The 18,539-nt window shown below is 39.8% G+C and overlaps 1 long non-coding RNA gene across 3 annotated transcripts; it reads left to right on the plus strand.

Annotated features, from left to right (window-relative positions):
* The first annotated feature begins 35 nt into the window (after window positions 1-35).
* Window positions 36-18,266, plus strand: LOC143653883 (uncharacterized). 3 transcript variants are annotated; one of them, XR_013161593.1, is made up of 3 exons: window positions 36-4,704; window positions 5,326-5,403; window positions 5,564-18,266. It is a non-coding gene; the product is annotated as an uncharacterized LOC143653883 (long non-coding RNA). The 3 variants fall into 3 exon arrangements; XR_013161590.1 differs by having other exon boundaries at window positions 7,322-18,266; XR_013161591.1 differs by lacking the exon at window positions 36-4,704 and having other exon boundaries at window positions 4,958-5,403.
* Window positions 18,267-18,539: the final 273 nt, after the last annotated feature.

An 18,539-nucleotide genomic window follows, 5' to 3' on the forward strand; every position in this document is an offset into this window, starting at 1 on the left:
AGCCCCCCCCCCACACACACACAGAAGGCTACATTCTCTAGAGAAAGACTGATCTAGCTAACGCTCTGACTTTGGACTTCCAGCTTGCAAACTGTGAACCAGAAAACTCCTGTTGTTTAAGCCAACTGGTTTGTGTGATTCGTCATAACAGCCTTGAAAAACCAAGATTGATGTTTTTTTAAAAAATAATATTTTTGTTGTATTATTAATAAAAGTCAAACCTGGCTTAAGCTAGAAAGAGGCAAAGTCAGAATTAGCCCTAGAACTTAGGCTGTTTACTGCTAGAAACAGTATCTTATTCATTATACCCTGCTGACATATTAGGTATAAAAAAATTAAACGCTCTTGCTGGAGACCCAAGTATCCTTTAAAATAGAGCAAGTATCCATTGCTCTATTTACCTGAAGAAAATAAGTTATCAACCTTGGGCACTGTGATAGTTAGGTTCTGGTGTCAACTTGGCCAAGTGAGTATGCCCAGTTGTCTGGTCAGGCAGGCAGTGGCCTGACCATTGCTGCAAGGATATTTTATGGCTGGCTGATGGACTGGAAGATTGGTGTATTAAATCATTAGTCAGTTGAATGCATCTGTGGCTGATTAAATCTGTGATCAACTAAAGCATGCCTCTCACATTGAAATAATCCAATCAGTTGAAGGCTTTTAAGGGAGAAGAGAAGACTTTCACTGCTTCTTCAGCAAGCCAACCTCTCCTGTTGAGTTCGTCCAGACCCTTCATCAGAGCCACCAGCTTTAAAGCCTGTCCTACAGATTTTGGATTCTTCCATTCCATGGTTGTGTGAGACACATTTTTAAGCCTCCTATTGGCAGATCTCTTCTGTTGCTTCTGTTTCTCTAGAGAACCCTGACTAACACAAACATCAAAAGTGTAAACGCATTCCGGCTCAGACTTTCAGAGGCTCCTGGGCTAAGCCCAATGGCCATAGACAATAAAAAAAACCTACTTCCTGAAACTTCAGAGCCTCAACCCCAGTTTGTTCTGTCTCCGAGGAACATTCCAGGAGGCTTGAAGCCCTGTCCCTTTTCTGTGCAACATTTCTGAGGGCTCATCTGGGATATGAGGCCAGTGAATTATCACCTCCCTCACCCGTGGTGGCACCTGGACAGGAGACCCGACGGAATCCAGCGCCGGTGGTGGTGGTGGTGGTGGGGGCGTCGCCATCTCTCGGATTCCTCATCTCCCCGGGTGGGGCGCCCATCACCACTGCAGCGGCAATGGATCCGGGACAGTTTCTGGAACCAGGTGTCTGGGAGCACCGCCCGTCCGACTGCTGTCAGAGCCGCTGAAATCATTCTGTGATCAAGAGGGCCACCACAGACGACCCCTGGGAGTGCAGCCCTGATCCTGCACACCTGACGCGCATCATTCTCCAGAAGCCACTGTGCGCTTCTCCATCGCAGAGGAGATGAGCTGACCAGTCCGCAACTGAGGCCAGAGTGACCGTCGTTGCCTTGCTCTAGCTCACTGGAAGCAGCTAGTCCACGTATGGCGGAAGGCTGAGGAGACCTCCGAGTCCTGCTTCAGTCACCCCAGAAGCTGACTGATCTACGCACGGACGAAGATTGAAAAACCAACACATGGACATGCTGGCCTGCCGGGTCTGTGGACTAATTGTCTTTTCTTGCTCTTTGCATTTGTCTTTCATTTAGCAGTTTCAGCCCTCCTAGAAATAGGTTGCCTGAAGTTCTTCCCCAAAAAACAACTTTCCTCTAATTTGGTGGGATCCCTCGTACCCAGGTAACTTCCCCCTTCCTAGCTGCTGCCCAGAGTGTGTGTCTCCATTCCTTTCCTGAGGCTAACTGTACATTCATGTGGTGGCACTCCCCACAGTCAGCACCATGCACCTCGCTCCTCTATTTCTGCTCGGCATGGTCATAAGCCCTTCCAAGGGAATGATGCATGCCAGGCATGCCTCAAAACCACTTATGTTGGGAAAAAGGTGAAAACTATAACCAGCATTCATGCCAAGGCAGTTCTCAGACCTGCATTATTCTGTATGCATCCTAAAGGAAAAGCCCCCAGTATACTATAATCCCACCTCACCAGGTTCAGTATTGCTGTTTTCGCTACCATAGGATGGCAAAACTATCGCCATAACCCCTAAAAAGGGAAACAGTTCCCAAATCCACCTGACCTTCAACACATGTACAGTTTTACGCTCCCCACCCCCCACCAAATCCGACACCTTTCCCAATGTGGTCCTCCTGGTAATGCAATGCGTATACAATCAGGGGGGAACTACTTCCTGAAAAAAGAATGTAAATGTGTTCCATTCATAATTTTGTGAGGGTAAATTATATTTTAATCATTATGAGCAAGTGTTAGAATTACTATATTACATGATCCTATTTGTAATGGTTTGGAGGCTCTATGGACCCCAGGAAAGTATGTTCTTAAAGTTGACCAATTCCTGTGAGTGTGAATCCCTTATGAGTAGATTTTTTGGTGAGTAGGATCTTAAGTTGAGATGTGACCCACCTCATTCAGGGTAGGACATGATCTTTTTACTGGAGTCCATTGTAAAGAGGATGAAATACAGAGAGAAACACACAGAAACAGAGAGGAAGTCATTGAAGCTGGAAGATGGAAGCAACAAAATCCAGAAGAGAAGGGAGAGACCAGCAGACGCTGCCATTGTGCTTTACCATGTGACAGAGTCCAGATCACTGGCAGCTTGTCTTCAGGAAGATGGTATCCTGTTGATGATGACTAGATTTGAACGTTTTCATGGCCTCAGAACTGTATGCTTGTAAATTAATTAATCCGCATTGTGAAATCCAACCTATTGTTTGGTATCTGCATTTTAGCAGTTCTAGCAAACAAAAGCACCATTCCTCCTGATTTTAATTTTTTAAAACTTTTTATTTTGAGTTATTGTAGATTCAAAAGCAGTTTTAAGATATACCACAAAGAGATCCCAAATATTCATCACCAAATTTGCTCCAGTGGTAAGATTTTTGCATGGCTATAGAACAATATCATTACCAGGAAATTAACATTGATAGAGACTTTTGACCTTATTCAGATTTTACCAGTTTTACATGTTCGTGTGTGTATGTGTGTGTGTATTTAGTTCTATGTGATTTTATCACATGTGTAGATTGGTGTTCTAGTTTGCTAGCTGCTGGAATGCAATATACCAGAAACGGAATGGCTTTTAAAGAGGGGAATTTAATAAGTTGCTAATTTACAGTTCTAAGGCCAAGAAAATGTCCCAATTACAAGTCTATAGAAATGTCCAGTCAAAGGCATCCAGAGAAAGATACCTTGGTTCAAGAAGGCCGATGAAGTTCTGGGTTCCTCTCTCATCTGGAAGGGCACATGGCAAACATGGTATCATCTGCCAGCTTCCTCTCCTAGCTTCCGGTTTCATGAAGCTCCCTGGGAGGCATTTTCCCTCTTCATCTCCAAAGGTTGCTGGCTAGTGGACTCTCTGCTTCATGGTGCTGCAGCATTCTCTGCTCTCTCTGAATCTCTCCTTCCCTTTTCATAGGACTCCAATAAACCAATCAAGACCCACCCAAGTGGGTGGAGACATGTCATCACCTAATCCCGTTTAACACAACCACTCTATGAAATGGGATTTATATTAAAACATGGCTTTTCTTAGGGGGCATACTTCCTTTCAAACCAACACAATTGGTGTGACCATGACCTCAGTCATGACACAGAACAGTTCCATCTCTTCTGCTATCCTTTTATGGCCACAGCCACCTCCCTCCCTGTCCACTCCCTACTCATGGAAGCCACTAATCTGCTCTCCATCTCTATAACTTTATCATTTCAAGAATGATATATAAATGGAATTATACAGTATATAACCTTTTGAGATTTTTTTTCACTTAGTCTAATTCCTTTGAGATCAATTCAATCTGTTAGGGTGTATAATATATCATTATTGCCAAGTAGTGGTCTATTGTTTGGTTTGACCACAATGTGTTTAATTAACCATTTATCTTTTGAAGGACACTTGGGTTGTTTCCATTTTGGGAATATTATAAATGAAGCTGCTATGACATTTGGATACAGAATTTTTAAAATTTTACAGGTGAAACTTGGTTTTGTTTTTTTAATCAAATGTAATTTTATTCAGATATATTAATATACCATGCAATATATCAAGGGATGCAATTAGTGGTTCACAGTATCATCACATGGTTGTGCATTCATCACTATCATCCATCTTAGAACATTTGCATTACTTCAGAAAAAAAAGAAACAAATAACAAAACCCCCAACATCCCATATTCCACATCACTCACCCCTTATTGGCACCTTGTATTGCATTTTACTCAATTTAAAGACTTGCAGTAAATGTAATTGCTACTAAGACAGTGTAGTATTGTCAGCAATAGATATATAGATCAGTGGAACAGAATAAAATATCGAGGAGTATATCCATATAACATGGGCTTATACGGATAATATGGACTTTTCTTTGCTATATAGATATACAATCATTATCAAAGATCAGGGCTACTGGATTATAGCTCAAACAATTTCTGGTATTTCCTTCTAGCTATTCTAATACACTAGAAACAAAAAGAAATTTCTACCTAATGAATCAGTAGTCATAATAATTTGTTAAATCCAAATTTTTCCATTTCATGTATAGGATTTTAGCTGAACACACTTTCCATTATTCTGGAATAAATGCCCAAGAGTGTTAACTGCAGAATCTTAAGGTTTGTGCATAATTGGTTTTGTAAGTAACAGCATTATTCTTTTCCAGAATGGCTGTACTATTTTATATTCCCACCAGCAATTTATGAATGATCCATTTCTCCACATTCTCTCCAACATTTGATGTTATCACTGTTTTTTGTTTTAGCCAGTTTTTACAGCCAGAGTGGTATCTTTGGTTTTAATTTGCATTTCCCTATTAGCTAAAGATGTTGAACACATTTTCATGCATCTTTTTTTTTTTTGCCAACAGTATATCTCTTCCATGAGATATCTATTCAAGCTTTTTGACCATTTTCCAATGCTTTTTTCCTTATGGTTTGTGTTTTAATTGTTGAGCTTTGAGAATTTTTTATGTATTCTAGATACAAGTCCTTTGTTGGATATGATTTGCAAATATTTTCTCTCAGTTTGTAACTTGTCTTTTCATCCTCTTCACAGGATCCAGTCACATAGCAAAATTTTCATTTTTGAGGGCATTTATCCTTTTTTTCTTTTATTGTCCATACTTTTGGTATCCTACTTTATTTGTAACAATATCTATTTAAGCATGCATATTAGCAGCTGAAAGGAAAACTGTGAGTAGACATTGTTATGAGTTCCCTATATTTTTGCACTTTCAGCAATGATCTCATTTGGGTGAATGTGGATAGTTTGCTTTACCGTCAGCTGAGCACTACAGCTGATGGGCTGCAGTCCTGGTAAGTACATGCCACATTTCTTTATTAAGATATTTTCCTTCCTATTCCCACAATTGATGTTCTTTCTCAGGCTTTGTAATGGCTCTGGCTTGGGAGTTGCACTAGTTGGCATATGCTCCAAGCTATTTAGATGTACAAAGGTTACTTTATTTTATTGCAGGGAGTCCATGTGGGAATGGGGGAAGTGCGTGTGTGGAATTCAAAGCAGCCAGGCCCAAGCTCAGATCTTCCGGGTATATAAACCTTTCAAATTTCTGTCTTCTCACCAGTAAAATGAGGGTAACAATCTCAACAACTTTATAAAAATGCTATGAGAATGAAAGAAAACAATGTATATAAAGCACTTTGCAGAAGGTGCAGCATAGAGAGGTGCTGAATAAAATATTACTTAATTATGATCATAATCTTTCCTCTGTACACATTCATCTCAGATTATTTCCACACAAAGTGAAGAATTTCAGAATTCCAGAGCTGCTCCCCATCCCCTTATCAAGGTTTTAAGGAAAACATATGGTCTAAAGGGAAAAGCACTGGCATTTTTTTTCTCTCATATCCAGTTACCACAGGGTATGGAAGCATCAAGAGGGGCTCCAGTGACTTCTCTGGGTCTCAGCCCTACTCCTCTCTGCCCCATTATATAGCGGCAACACTGTTCCTTAAACTTACCAGAGACAATGATCTCTGGCAATGTGAAACTCCTCTCTTCACTTGCCACAAATGAGAGGTATGGTGGAACACTCACTGGTTTCCTGGTGGAAACATTCCCCCCACCAGAGGTCCTTTCCAGACTTTTTGTCTATGGTCTTCCAACTTTGTGCCTCCTAAGGCTTCTGACCAACCAGCCAAACCAGTGCCTTGTCGTTTCTGTAAACCCTTAATCTCTGATCACTTCCCCTTCCATAGCAAGTTGATGGCCAGATGAGCTGCTTGAAACTCGGCCTACTGGAAGGACTTCCCCTCAGCATCTTCTCTCAGAGCTGCCGCTGATTGTGGGTGTAATGAGGCTGCAGCCCATTCTCAGTTCACACAAAGATATAACTGGATCCATCTGTGACCCAGGCCCAGGTTTCTTCATCTTTCATCAGTGGGTCACAGGGAGTCCCCCATGGATGTGAGTCGAGGCGGAGGCACCAGCACAACAGAGGCAGATGGCGTGAGTGTCTGGGTCATCTATTCATGTACCTTATTTGCACTCTCAGGCTCTGCTTAGACCGAACTTAAATATCGATCCCATGTAGCCAGGGTTGTTGCCGGTCTTACCCATCCTTATGACTTGGCGGGTCTCACAATGCCTAGTCATGTCGGCCAGCTCCAATTGCATAGTCCCTTGATGTTTAACAGTCGGGAACTCATTCTATTGGATCTGGAGCTGCCTTTTCAATGGTGAATAATTTTCTGCTGCAGACAGCAGAGCCTTGCTCCAGAACTCTAAGACTCTGTTCTGTGAGTCTCATTTTGGGGCTTGCCAGAGATGCCACATGGTATCCTTATCTATCACGGATACCTCCAAATCCATATGATTTCCTGTGCCATATAGCTTCAGCCATAAGACTGCTTGACCCCTCACCTCAACTTATGATAGAGCCTACTCTTGTTCCGGGGCTCATTCAAAACCTGCAGTTATTTGCAACCAATAACTAGCTTGGAGTAGTATTTCTAAGGGTAGTAAATAGTTCTCCAAAATCCAAAGAGGCCTTCCAAGTCCTGTGCCTCATTCTTAGTGAGTGGTAGGAAGTGCAAGGCACAATAACCATCTTTTTACTTGGAGGGCATTTGCTGGCATGCTGCAGACAACTGATTCCTGAAATCCTCGCCCATGTGGCAGGCCTCTGAAGATTGGTTGGGTGCATCTCCTACCCTCTGGTATGCATGTGTTTTACCAGGGTACCCAGAATTATGATAACTTCCTTCTTATCAGGTCTGACCTATACGCTGGCATCAATGCAGTGAACCAGTGTGATATTCTACAGAATTTCAAGATGGAAGGAGTCCCTTCAGACTGTGTGGTGATTGGAAGTGAAGGTAAAAAAAGACTCAAAGGCTTAAATCAGCTCTGGATCTGAGTACTGATTCTGGTTTTGACTTGGGCACTAGGACTCCTTTCATTGATATTTATGTTAGCAGGGAACATCATTCCCTGGCGTTGTGACATAGAACAGACACCGTGGTCAGATCCTGTGGCAAGACAGACAATGTGTATTGCTCTGTCTCATGCAAATGAGAATTACATTTGATCCTTCTCTTTATGGGAAATAAAAAAAACACAGTAGACAGATCACTAGCCATATATCAAGTGCCAAGTTGTATTAGTCTATTAAATACACTACATCTGGCACAGCACCTGCGATTGAAGCTACAGCTTGATTAGGTGTATGGCTCTCATCATCTACCACGATCCGTCTGTTTCCCACTCCCCTCCGGGGCCCCAGACAGCTGAATTAAATTAGACCTTTTTGGCATCCTTTACTTTTCTAACAATGGTTCTGATCTCTGTCATTGCACCCAGGATGCAGTATTTCTTCTAATTTACTATCTTGGCCATGGTGTGTGCATGTTGGGACAATTTAAAGGGCAGCATCTTAGTCTTTCCTCCCAAATATCTCTTATTCCACAGATCAGGAAGCCTATGTAAAGTGCTTTACCTATAGGAAGGGCATCTTCTCTATTATACACTCAGGAACTGGGAGAAATGACCCCCTGTGTCAGACCTGGGCCAGGGCTTCACGGATCACCTCGTCTCCTTCCACTCTTATAAGGTGCCGTAATGGCAAATTTCATTCTCTGTATAAGTACCCTCTAAGAACCTGTATCAAACAATCCTCAAGCAATCGTGCCATTCCCCTTTCCTCAGTGTACAGTTATATGGGCAAATGATTGTAGGTCCTTTTGGGGAATGTATTAGTTAGGGTTCTCTAGAGAAACAGAATCAACAGGGAACACTTACAAATATAAAATTTATGAAAGTGTCTCACATGACCGTAGGAACGCAGAGTCCAAAATCCACAGGGCAGGCTGCGAAGCCGATGACTCCAATGGATGGCCTGGATGAACTCCACAGGAGAAGCTCACCAGCCAAAGCAGGAATGCAACCTGTCTCCTCTGAGTCCTCCTTAAAAGGCTTCCCATGATTGCATTTAGCATCACTAATCGCAGAAGACACTCCCCCTTGGCTGATTACAAATGGAATCAGCTGTGGATGTAGCTGATGTGATCATGACCTAATCCTATGAAATGTCCTCATTGCAACAGACAGGCCAGCGCTTGCCCAATCAGATGAACAGGTACCACAACTTGGCCAAGTTGACACCTGTCCCTAACCATGACAGGGAAGGATTAGGAGAATTACTTCTATGTGTATTTGCTATGGTATTGCAATAGAAATGTCTGCAGCAACTTCAATTGATAAGCTCTGGATCTGAGAACTGACCCTGATTTAGAAAGTAGGTGAGGGAGTTGGAGTGTTGTCCATCAACTCTCATCAGTCATTGGATGAAGGCTATTCTCAGGGGCATTGATTTCCTGGAACTGCTGGCTGCCCAGCAGGAGCAAAGCAGGTTACTGTGGTCAGAGAAAAATCTTAGACAGAGTTGCTGGCATTGCCAATGGGAATTTGGGCAGGCATAAATGGAAATGGTGAGTCCCAGGGATTATGGGATATGGGGCACCAACCACATTGTTGACAAACTCACAGGGAGCAGAGAGTTCAGTGGGTTGGGGATCTGCTAACTTTGGGATTTACTTTTCCCTAAAATCTACATTTACAGACTGTAGGTAGGATTTGTTTCCTTCTCTAAAATTTTTTTAAAAACTCATTAATGATTATAAAAGCTATACATATGATCATTGAGAAAACACTCCACTATAAGACATGGGCTTAGAGCTATGGGAGCACAGAAGAGAAAATCATTATTCTGATGAGCAAGTTAGGAGATGGAAACGGGAGAACCCTGGAGCATCTCTACTGATTCCCTGGTCTCTGGTCTCATCTAACATACAGCATCCTAACGTACCCATGATTTGAATATTATTCTCACTTTATCAGAAAGGAAGATGCATAATAATAATAAATTTAATGTGGTTGAGATTACACTGTGAATCTTAAGAATACAACTGCATCTCTTGATTCCCAGTTTAGTATTCTGAAACTCACTAAACCACTCTTTATCTCACTTCAATTGCTATCTCAAATTATACTGGTAAGCCCAAATTCCACAATCTGTTTTCTCTTGGGGAATGGAGAATGACAGGCCATCTATCATCCATCTTTGCTTTAGAAGGCAACGTGATTTTTATGTAAGTGCAGTAATATATATATATATAATAATGCCTTGCAGTCTGAAAATACCGTGAATAAATTGGAAAATGAAGACTGTGAAATTAAAAGGTTATAATTTTCAACTCTCTTAGCATGAGTCAGACTTCATGTGCCAATGCTCCCTTATGATGGGATTGACAGTTCTTCTCCAGCATTTAGCATAAACACAATAGAATTTTTCTCATGTCACACATTATAAATGTCTTGCACCCACTACCACAAATGACCCACGAAATTTAGGACCTCTTGTTGGAGGAGTGAATCCAAAATCTATAGCCCGACAGAAATGTCTTTCTGCTAGTCTGTTCCCAACAGTAAGGTATCACTAGTCATTTTATTAATACCCAATTTGTTCTTACTGAATTTTTATTTTCAAGGGTATTTTATAATAAATGGTCCTGTAGCATACCTCTAGTTATATTCCCATATAGAATGCTGGGAGAATTGTGCACCAGCTGCAAATCTCAAAATGCCAAAACTTTATTCATAGTTTTACCAAGAAATTTATATATGTATATGTGTATATGCATATGTGTGTGTATGTATATATGTATATTTACATATGTATGTTGTGTGTGTGTAGCAGGAATATGTGAGTAGAAAACTGATTTCTCCAAGTGCCGTATCTATTCTGCACTTAGAGGTAAAAGATTGGGACTGAATGACTGTGTACAGTCAGACTGTATAGACTAGATACAAGCCATCTAGAAGGAAGTCACATTTCCCTCCTTGTTTTAGGGCATAGACTCTGAGATTTATAAAATTTAGCTCAATCTACTTGTCTCAGTTGTGGATAGAAAGAATATAGGTTTAGGGGCCTAACGTCAAATTCCAGTATCAACTATATACCTGCCTATTATTGAATGGATTGCATACTCTCTTGGTCACTTAGTTTTCTCATCTGCAAAACAATGACAGGAACACCTATCTCATAGGATGGGAAGACAAAATGAGTTAACATATATAAATTGGTTATCACTGTGCCTGGCACATTGCATTAGTCCCTAAAATGTTTCCTTTGTAGCCAACACCCTAAATGCACAGTAAATCAATGCTCAAATGAGGCTTGCATTCTTCTAGTAATGAAACTCCCTATTTCCTGAAGCTACTCATTCCATTCCAGTTTAGGGAGCTTTAACTGCTAGAAAATTGAAAATGTTTCTCTAACTTTGAACCATTGGTCCTTGATCAGATTTCAGAAGTATATCCATGGAAAATCTAATCTTTCTTCTGAATTACAGCCCTGTACATATGAGGAGGTTGCTCTCATTGAGGCCAACTCTATGTCTTTCTTAAGAGATACTAATTTAAGGTTCCTCACCATTGTGATTCCTGCAAAAGGCCCTCTTTCATTTTCACTCTTCACTCACTTCCTGGGCCTTCATGGCTTTACTAACTGTCCCCCATCTTCTCTTCTGAATTTGATTTTTGGCTAGTGTTCCTGAGCTCTATAAATGGTAGTAGCCATCCATTCAGTCACCTAAGCCAGAAATCTAGGAATATATCCTTGACCCTCTTCTTTCCCTCAACCCCCCACCCCATGCAATTCTCTACTCAGTTTGTAGTTTCTGCCTTCTCAATATCTCTTGAATCTACTCATTCCCTCCTTTTTGAGGTCTACTGCTCTAGTCCAGCTACCATCATCTTTAGCCTAGCCTGAAACAGTAGTCTCTACATGGTCACTCCACATACCTGGTTGCCCCATTCTAATCAGTTCTCCACCCTGATGCAACAGTGATGTTTTAAAACTGCAAACAGAATCCTGTCATTCTCTGACTAAAAATGAATTAACGGCATGCTAATATCTTAAAGTGAAATATAAACCCCTTACCATAGCTATAAGGCCCTCCCATTGACTTCTCAGCCTTATCTTTGATCTCTTCTCATTTTTTTTTTTTTACCTTTGTAATGGTGGATGTGCTTTAAAGGGTTAACTCCCCAGGTCTTCACTGTTCAAACACTGCACATTCCAAAGAAAGGATTAGTCCTTGAATAGCCACTTAGAGATGACCTCTAAACCCTTGGAATATACTGCCTGATAAGAGTGTCTTTGTATGCCTAGAGGTACCCCAGATAGTTTATGCTAACAATGAGATTTATGGTGGGAATCTTGGGCCATGCTATATAAGTTTGACCTGGGTGGGGGGCTGGAGATTAAATAACTAAGGTTAGCCACATGAGCCTTTCATGTATATGTGGCCTATCCCCAGTAAAAACCCTGAAACCAGGATGGCCATGAGCTTCCTTGGTTGGCAAAATGCTGCACATGTAATATATGATTGCTGAGAAAATTAAGCTCTGCCTGTATGACTTCACCTGGAGAGGACAACTGGAAGATTTTGCCTAGTCTCTCCTGGACTCTGCCCTATGCATCTTTGACCTTTGCTGATTTTAATCAGTAGCCTTCTATTGTAATACACCATAACCATGAGTATATTAGCTTTTTATTTCGGTTCTGTAAGTCCTTCTAGCAAATCATAGAGCCCAAGGATCTCCCAACACATTGGAATTCTTTCAGTTCCTTGAACATATTGTTCTGTTTTTCTGTCTTTGGACTTTTGAAAGTATGTTCCCCCTGGCTGGGCCATTCTTTTCCTTCCAACTCCCTTCCCCATTTACTTGACCAATGCAACTCATCCTCAGTTCCCAGCTATATGGTCAAGTGTTCCCTGACCATCCCTAGACTAGTATAAATAACCGCATTATAAATCTAAAGTATCTTATATTTTACCTTTCCTATGTAATTATTTCTTTGTTTTAATATGTTTTCCCCTCTAGACTATATATTCCATTAAGATAGTGATCATTTCTTTTTTATGAAAAATTTCAAAGATATACAAAAATAGGCAGTATAGTGAGAGAATCCTCATATTACCATCCCACAGCTTCAACAATTATCAATTCATTACCAATATTGTTTTATCTATAGCCCCACCCATTCCTCCTATTTCCCAGCCTATTTTGAAGCAAATCTAGGACTCCAAGTTACAAGCCACATGAAAATTTGATTAATCAGTATTCTATCAGTGTTTTAGCTAGGCTAAACATTATTAATTAAATATTGATTAATATTTAATAGTTAATTAAATTTTAATCAAACGTATTAATTAAAACGTGGGGGAAAATAACAGAGATGCAAGACCTCTTTCTAAGGTGAAATGGAGCCATTAGTTAGTTATTCATTCAATTAATATTTATCAAGCTCTTGCTTGGCTTTAGACACCATATTCAGGGCTAAGGATACAGCCAACATGGAGTACATGGAGCTTATATTCTAGGATAGTAGTATACTTTGCATTTGGTGGGTGAACTAGTTATGAAATCATCTAAATGCTATCATCTTATAGCTTTTGTTCTTTCATTTTGTCCACTAGCGTATTATAGAAGTCTTCATTTACTGCTCTGCTAAAATCCAAATATAGTATATGAGATTGAATTATTGGAAATTATCATTTATGTAGGTCATAAAAGGTCAAATAATGACAATTTTTATAATATTCAAACTAATGTTTGTAGAATGTTATTCTCTGCCAGTATGGTAATAAAAAAAAAAATGAGCTGAAAAAGCATTTGACAAAATTCAGCATCCTTCTCTGTTAAAAACACTCCAAAAGATAGGAATCAAAGGTAACTACCTCAATATGATAAAGGGAATATATGAAAAATTGATAACCAGCCTTGTACTCAATGGAGAGAGACTGAAAGCCTTCCCCCTAAGATCAGGTACAAGACAAGGATGCCTACTGTCACCACTATTATTCAACATTGTGCTAGAAGTTCTAGCTAAAGCAATCAGGCAGGACAAAGAAATAAATGGCATCCAAATTGGAAAGGAAAAGTAAAACTCATTATTTGCAGATGATATGATACTATACGTGGAAGATCCTGAGAAATCAACAGCAAAGTTACTTGAACTAATAAACAAATTCAACAAAGTGGTGGAATATAAAATCAATGTACAAAAATCAGTAACATTTCTATACACAAGCAATGAGTTAGCTGAGAAGTCAGTTAAGGAAAAAATTCCATTCAAAATAGCAACTAAAAGAATCAAATACTCAGGAATGAACTTAACTAGGGATGTAAAGGACTTGTACACAGAAAACTATATAACATTGCTAAAAGAAATCAAAGGAGATCTAAATAATAGAAAGACATTTCCTGCTCATGGATAGAAAGGCTAAATATAGTTAAAATGTCACTTCTCCCAAATTGATCTATAGATTCAACTCAGTACCAATCAAAATTCCAACAACCTACTTTGAAGATTTGGAGAAACTAACTGCCAAATTCACCTAAAAACATCCTAAAAAAGAAGAATGAAGTGGGAAGATTAACACTCCCTGACTTTAAAACTTATTATAAAGCCACAGCGGTCAAAATAGCATGGTACTGGCACAAAGACAGAAGCATTGACTAATGGATTCGAATTCAGAGTGCAGAAATAGACCACCAAATCTATGGTCAACTGATTTTTGACAAGGCCCCCAAATCCTCTGAACTGGGACAAAATAGTCTTTTCAATAATTGGGCATGGAAGAACTGGATTATCAATAGCCAAGAGAATGAAAGAGGACCCCTATCTTACACCCTACACAAAAATTAACTCAAAGTGGATCAAACACCTAAACATAAGAACTAGCACCATAAAGCTTCTAGAAGAAAATGTAGGGAAACATCTTCAAGATCTAGTAATAGGAGGTAGCTTCCTAAACTTTACGCCCAAAGCACAAGCAACAAATGAAAAAAAACAAATAAATAGGAACTCCTCAAAATCAAATGCTTCTGCATCTCAAAAGTCTTTGTCAAAAAGGTGAAGAGGCAGCCAACTCAATGGGAGAAAATATTTGGAAATCGCATATCAGATGAAGGTTTGATTTCCTGTATATACAAATAAATCATTCAACTCAAGAACAAAAGAACAAACAATTCAGTTATAAAATGGGCTAAAGATATGAATAGGCATTTTTCTGAAGAGCAAATACAGATGGCTCAAAAGCACCTGAAGAGATGCTCATTTTCACTGGTTATAAGGGAAATACAGATTAAGACTACAATAAAATACCCCCTCACACCTATGAGAATGGCTGCTATTAAACAATCAGGAAACTACAAATGTTGGAAAGGATGTGGAGAAACTGGGGCACTTATGTCCCGATGGTGGGAATGTACAATGTTGCAGCCCCTATGGAAGTCTGTTTGGCAGTTCCTCAGGAAACTAAATATTGAGCTGCCCTATAACCCAACAGTAGCACTACTTTGTATATATACCCAGAAGAGCTGAAAGCAATGCACAAACAGACATTTGCACATCGATGTTCCTAGCAGCATTATTCACAATTGCCAAAAGATGAAAACAAACCAAATGCCCATCAACAGATGAGTGGATTAACAAAATGTGGTCTATACATACGATGGAATATTATGCAGCAGTAAGACAAAATGACATCCTTAAGCACATGACAAAATGGATGAGCCTTGAGGACATAATACTGAGTGAAATTAGCCATCATACAATAGGACAGATACTGTATGATTCCAGTTTTATGACCAGCATAAAAGTATTATCAGAGACTAATAATATAGAATACAGGGGACTTAGAGATACATAGAAGTTAGAGATGAGTGAACTGTTAGCTAATGAGGTTGAACTCCAGTGTAAGGGAATAGATAGGACAAAGGTGATTTTCTAGTGGGTCTAGAAGTAATATTACCATATTGAAGATGAACAAGATTGAAAGGGGTTGTATAGACCTACGTGTCCCACTGATTAACACTAGAAATATAAATTAGTTCTCATAAGAATCACTTCAAAGATATGATTCTTATGCAAAGAGTGTTTAAGTCCAGGGTACAGGGGGAAAACTGCTATTGCATGCTATGAACTATGTTCAAAAGGAAACGATCAGCACTACCACAGCAGCAGCAGAGGTAAATAATGGGATGAGGGACAAGAGTTAAGAGGAGATTTTTAGATCTCCTTCTTGGTGAGGTTGTGTTTATTGGTTTTCTGTCTCTTGGGAACAATGAAATTATCTAAAATTGAGAATGTAGATGGACTGTGGGCTTTGGGCCCTCTACATGATGCCCAACGAATGCAGGTGGCTGGAGGATGCACTGATGGAGAAGTAGACCGGTAAACAATGGTGCATACTTATGAACAAAGGCTGTGCTGCTACAGAAAGGAACAAAGTCATGAGGCATGCAATGATGTGAATGAACATGCAGGACATTTGGTGAGACAAAACAAGCCAGAAACAAAAAAAACAACAATGGTATGGTCACCTTTAGAAAATGCGTATAAGAAAACAGGGCCCTAGATTGTAAGCTTTTAGAGCAGACACATTAAATCCGGAGTAGCGATTATTATTTCTGAATTTTGAGAGGCTGTTTTATATATGTAACCTGATATTTGGAGATAAGAATGAAGCTGAACAGGTTGGAGTTAAAGTAATTCAGAACATAGGGGTAAGGAAGACTGTCTATATTTTAGAAACGCACATATTCTTTGAGATCAATAGGAGAAAGGCTTGTTTGATTTGGAACTGTAATTTTCTGTGTGCATAATCTAATTCAGCCTATCTGTATAGCTTATTTGAACAACTGAAACACAGAGAGCACAGAGTGAGAAAGAGGTCCTTTAATCCTGTATAGATTATTTTAATGCCTGGAAGCATACTAGAGTATGTTAAGCAGATAATCAAAAAGTATTGGCGAAGTCCCCTGAGGGAGGGGAGAAAAACTATGGAACTATTAAACCTTACCATTAGGGATTTCCTCTGATACTGTGTCAAACTTTAGGGACACCCAAATCAGTAGGCCATGTCCTCAATCATGAGGCTTACTCTTGTGAAGCTTATGTAGGTAGCTTATATAGAAGCTTAGACTACCTATAGGCATGCCTCAGAGTTACTTCTGGAGGACCTCTGTTGTTTCTCAGATGTGGTCTCAGTTTCTCTAAGCCCAACTCTGCAAGTGAAATCATTGCCCTCCCCCCTACATGGGACATGACATCCAGGGGTGAAAGTCTCCCTGGCGACATGGGAGAAGACTCCCAAGGATGAATCCAGACCTGGCACCTTGGGATCAACAATTCCATCCTGACCAAAAGGGAAAAAAAAGTGTAAATAAAAAAAGTATCAGGGGCAGAGAGAGAGTTCAGATATAGTCAAGAGGCTACTCTGAAGGTTGCTCTTGTGCAAGCATCAGGTAGACCTTGCTACCTATCATAACCTGTCAGCCTCCAACCAGGACCATTCCAGCCAATCCTAAAGCACACCTAGGGCAATTTATAGAATTCCACAAGGGTTCCAGGCAATAGAGTAACTTTCCAGAAACCTACAACCTCCAGATGGGTCCCTGGTTCAGATAAATCCTGAAACCTAGCCCAGCCTCTCCAGAACATCAGATAGTTCCATCTCCCTACCCCATATTAGTGACAGACCCTTCCAATATAAAAAATTTAGAATTGCCATACCCCAAACAACCCCAGTGAGAGGTATGGAAAGATCAAAGGTGATGGTGGAATTATACATAAAAGACAGGACTTGTGCTGGTTTGAAATGATGTATGTACCTTAGAAAAACCATGTTTTAATCCTAATTCCATTTTGTAAAGGCAGCTGTTTCTTCTAATCCCTATTCAGTATTGCATGTTTGAAACTGTAGTTAGATCATCTCCCTGGAGATATGATTTAATCAAGAGTGGTTGTTAAGCTAGATTAGGTAGAGGTGTGTCTCTGCCCATTTAGGTGGGTTTTAATTAGTTTCTGAAGTCCTATAAAAGAGGAAACAGTTTGGAGAATGGGAGATTCGGAGAGAACAGAGAAGGCTGCGGCACCATGAAGCAGAGAGTCCATGAGCCAGCAAGATTCAAGATGAAGAAGGAAAACACCTCCCAGGGAGCTTTGTGAAAATGGAAGCCAGGAGAGAAAACTAGCAGATGACACTGTGTTCGCCCTGTACCCTTCCAGCTAAGAGAAGCCCTGACTGTATTCACCATGTGCCTTTTCACTTGAGAGAGAAACCCTGAACTTTATCGGCCTTCTTGAACCAAGGTATCTTCCCCTGGATGGATGCCTTTGATTGGACATTTCTATAGACTTGTTTTAATTGGGACATTTTCTCAGCCTTAGAATTGTAAACTAGCAATTTATTAAATTCCCCTTTTTAAAAGCCATTCTGTTTCTGGTATTTTGCATTCCAGCAGCTAGCAAGCTAGAACAGGACTTAACAAATGAATATGAATGCTGAATCATTAAATTGATATCTCTTTTAGTCTCCAGTATCTTAGAGCAGCTAGAAGTAAAAACCTAAAATTGTGAAATTGTAACCCATATCAAAGTCTGAAATATGTTCTACAACTAATTGTGGTGCTGTGCTTTGAAATTTATAACTTTGTATATATGTTGCTGTTCACAAAAAAAAAAGAAGGAAAAAAAAAAGTTGATTATGATGATAAAAAAGTACTTAAGCCTGCTAGCCTCCCATATTTTGGGGCAGCTAGAAGGAAAAATATGAGAGGATTATATATATGGTAGCCCATGACAAACTCTATCCTGTAACCACCATTTGAAGAGTGCTTTGAAAACATTGCTTTTTTTATTTCTTTGCTTTATACATATGTTATATTATACAATAAAAAAAGTTGAAAAAAATGAGGTCAGTCATCATCTTCTCTAGTCATCATCACTGCTTCCCTTATAAATCATGCCCTTACTAATGTATCTAGAATGTTCTTAATGCACTATATAATGGACTCTTCTCTAGGCACACCATGCTGGGTCACCAGGTGTTATACCAAGTGTTTTAGTTTGCTAAAG

This window comes from Tamandua tetradactyla, chromosome 13, assembly GCF_023851605.1.
Source record: "Tamandua tetradactyla isolate mTamTet1 chromosome 13, mTamTet1.pri, whole genome shotgun sequence".
NCBI classification, from domain to species: Eukaryota; Metazoa; Chordata; class Mammalia; order Pilosa; family Myrmecophagidae; genus Tamandua; species Tamandua tetradactyla.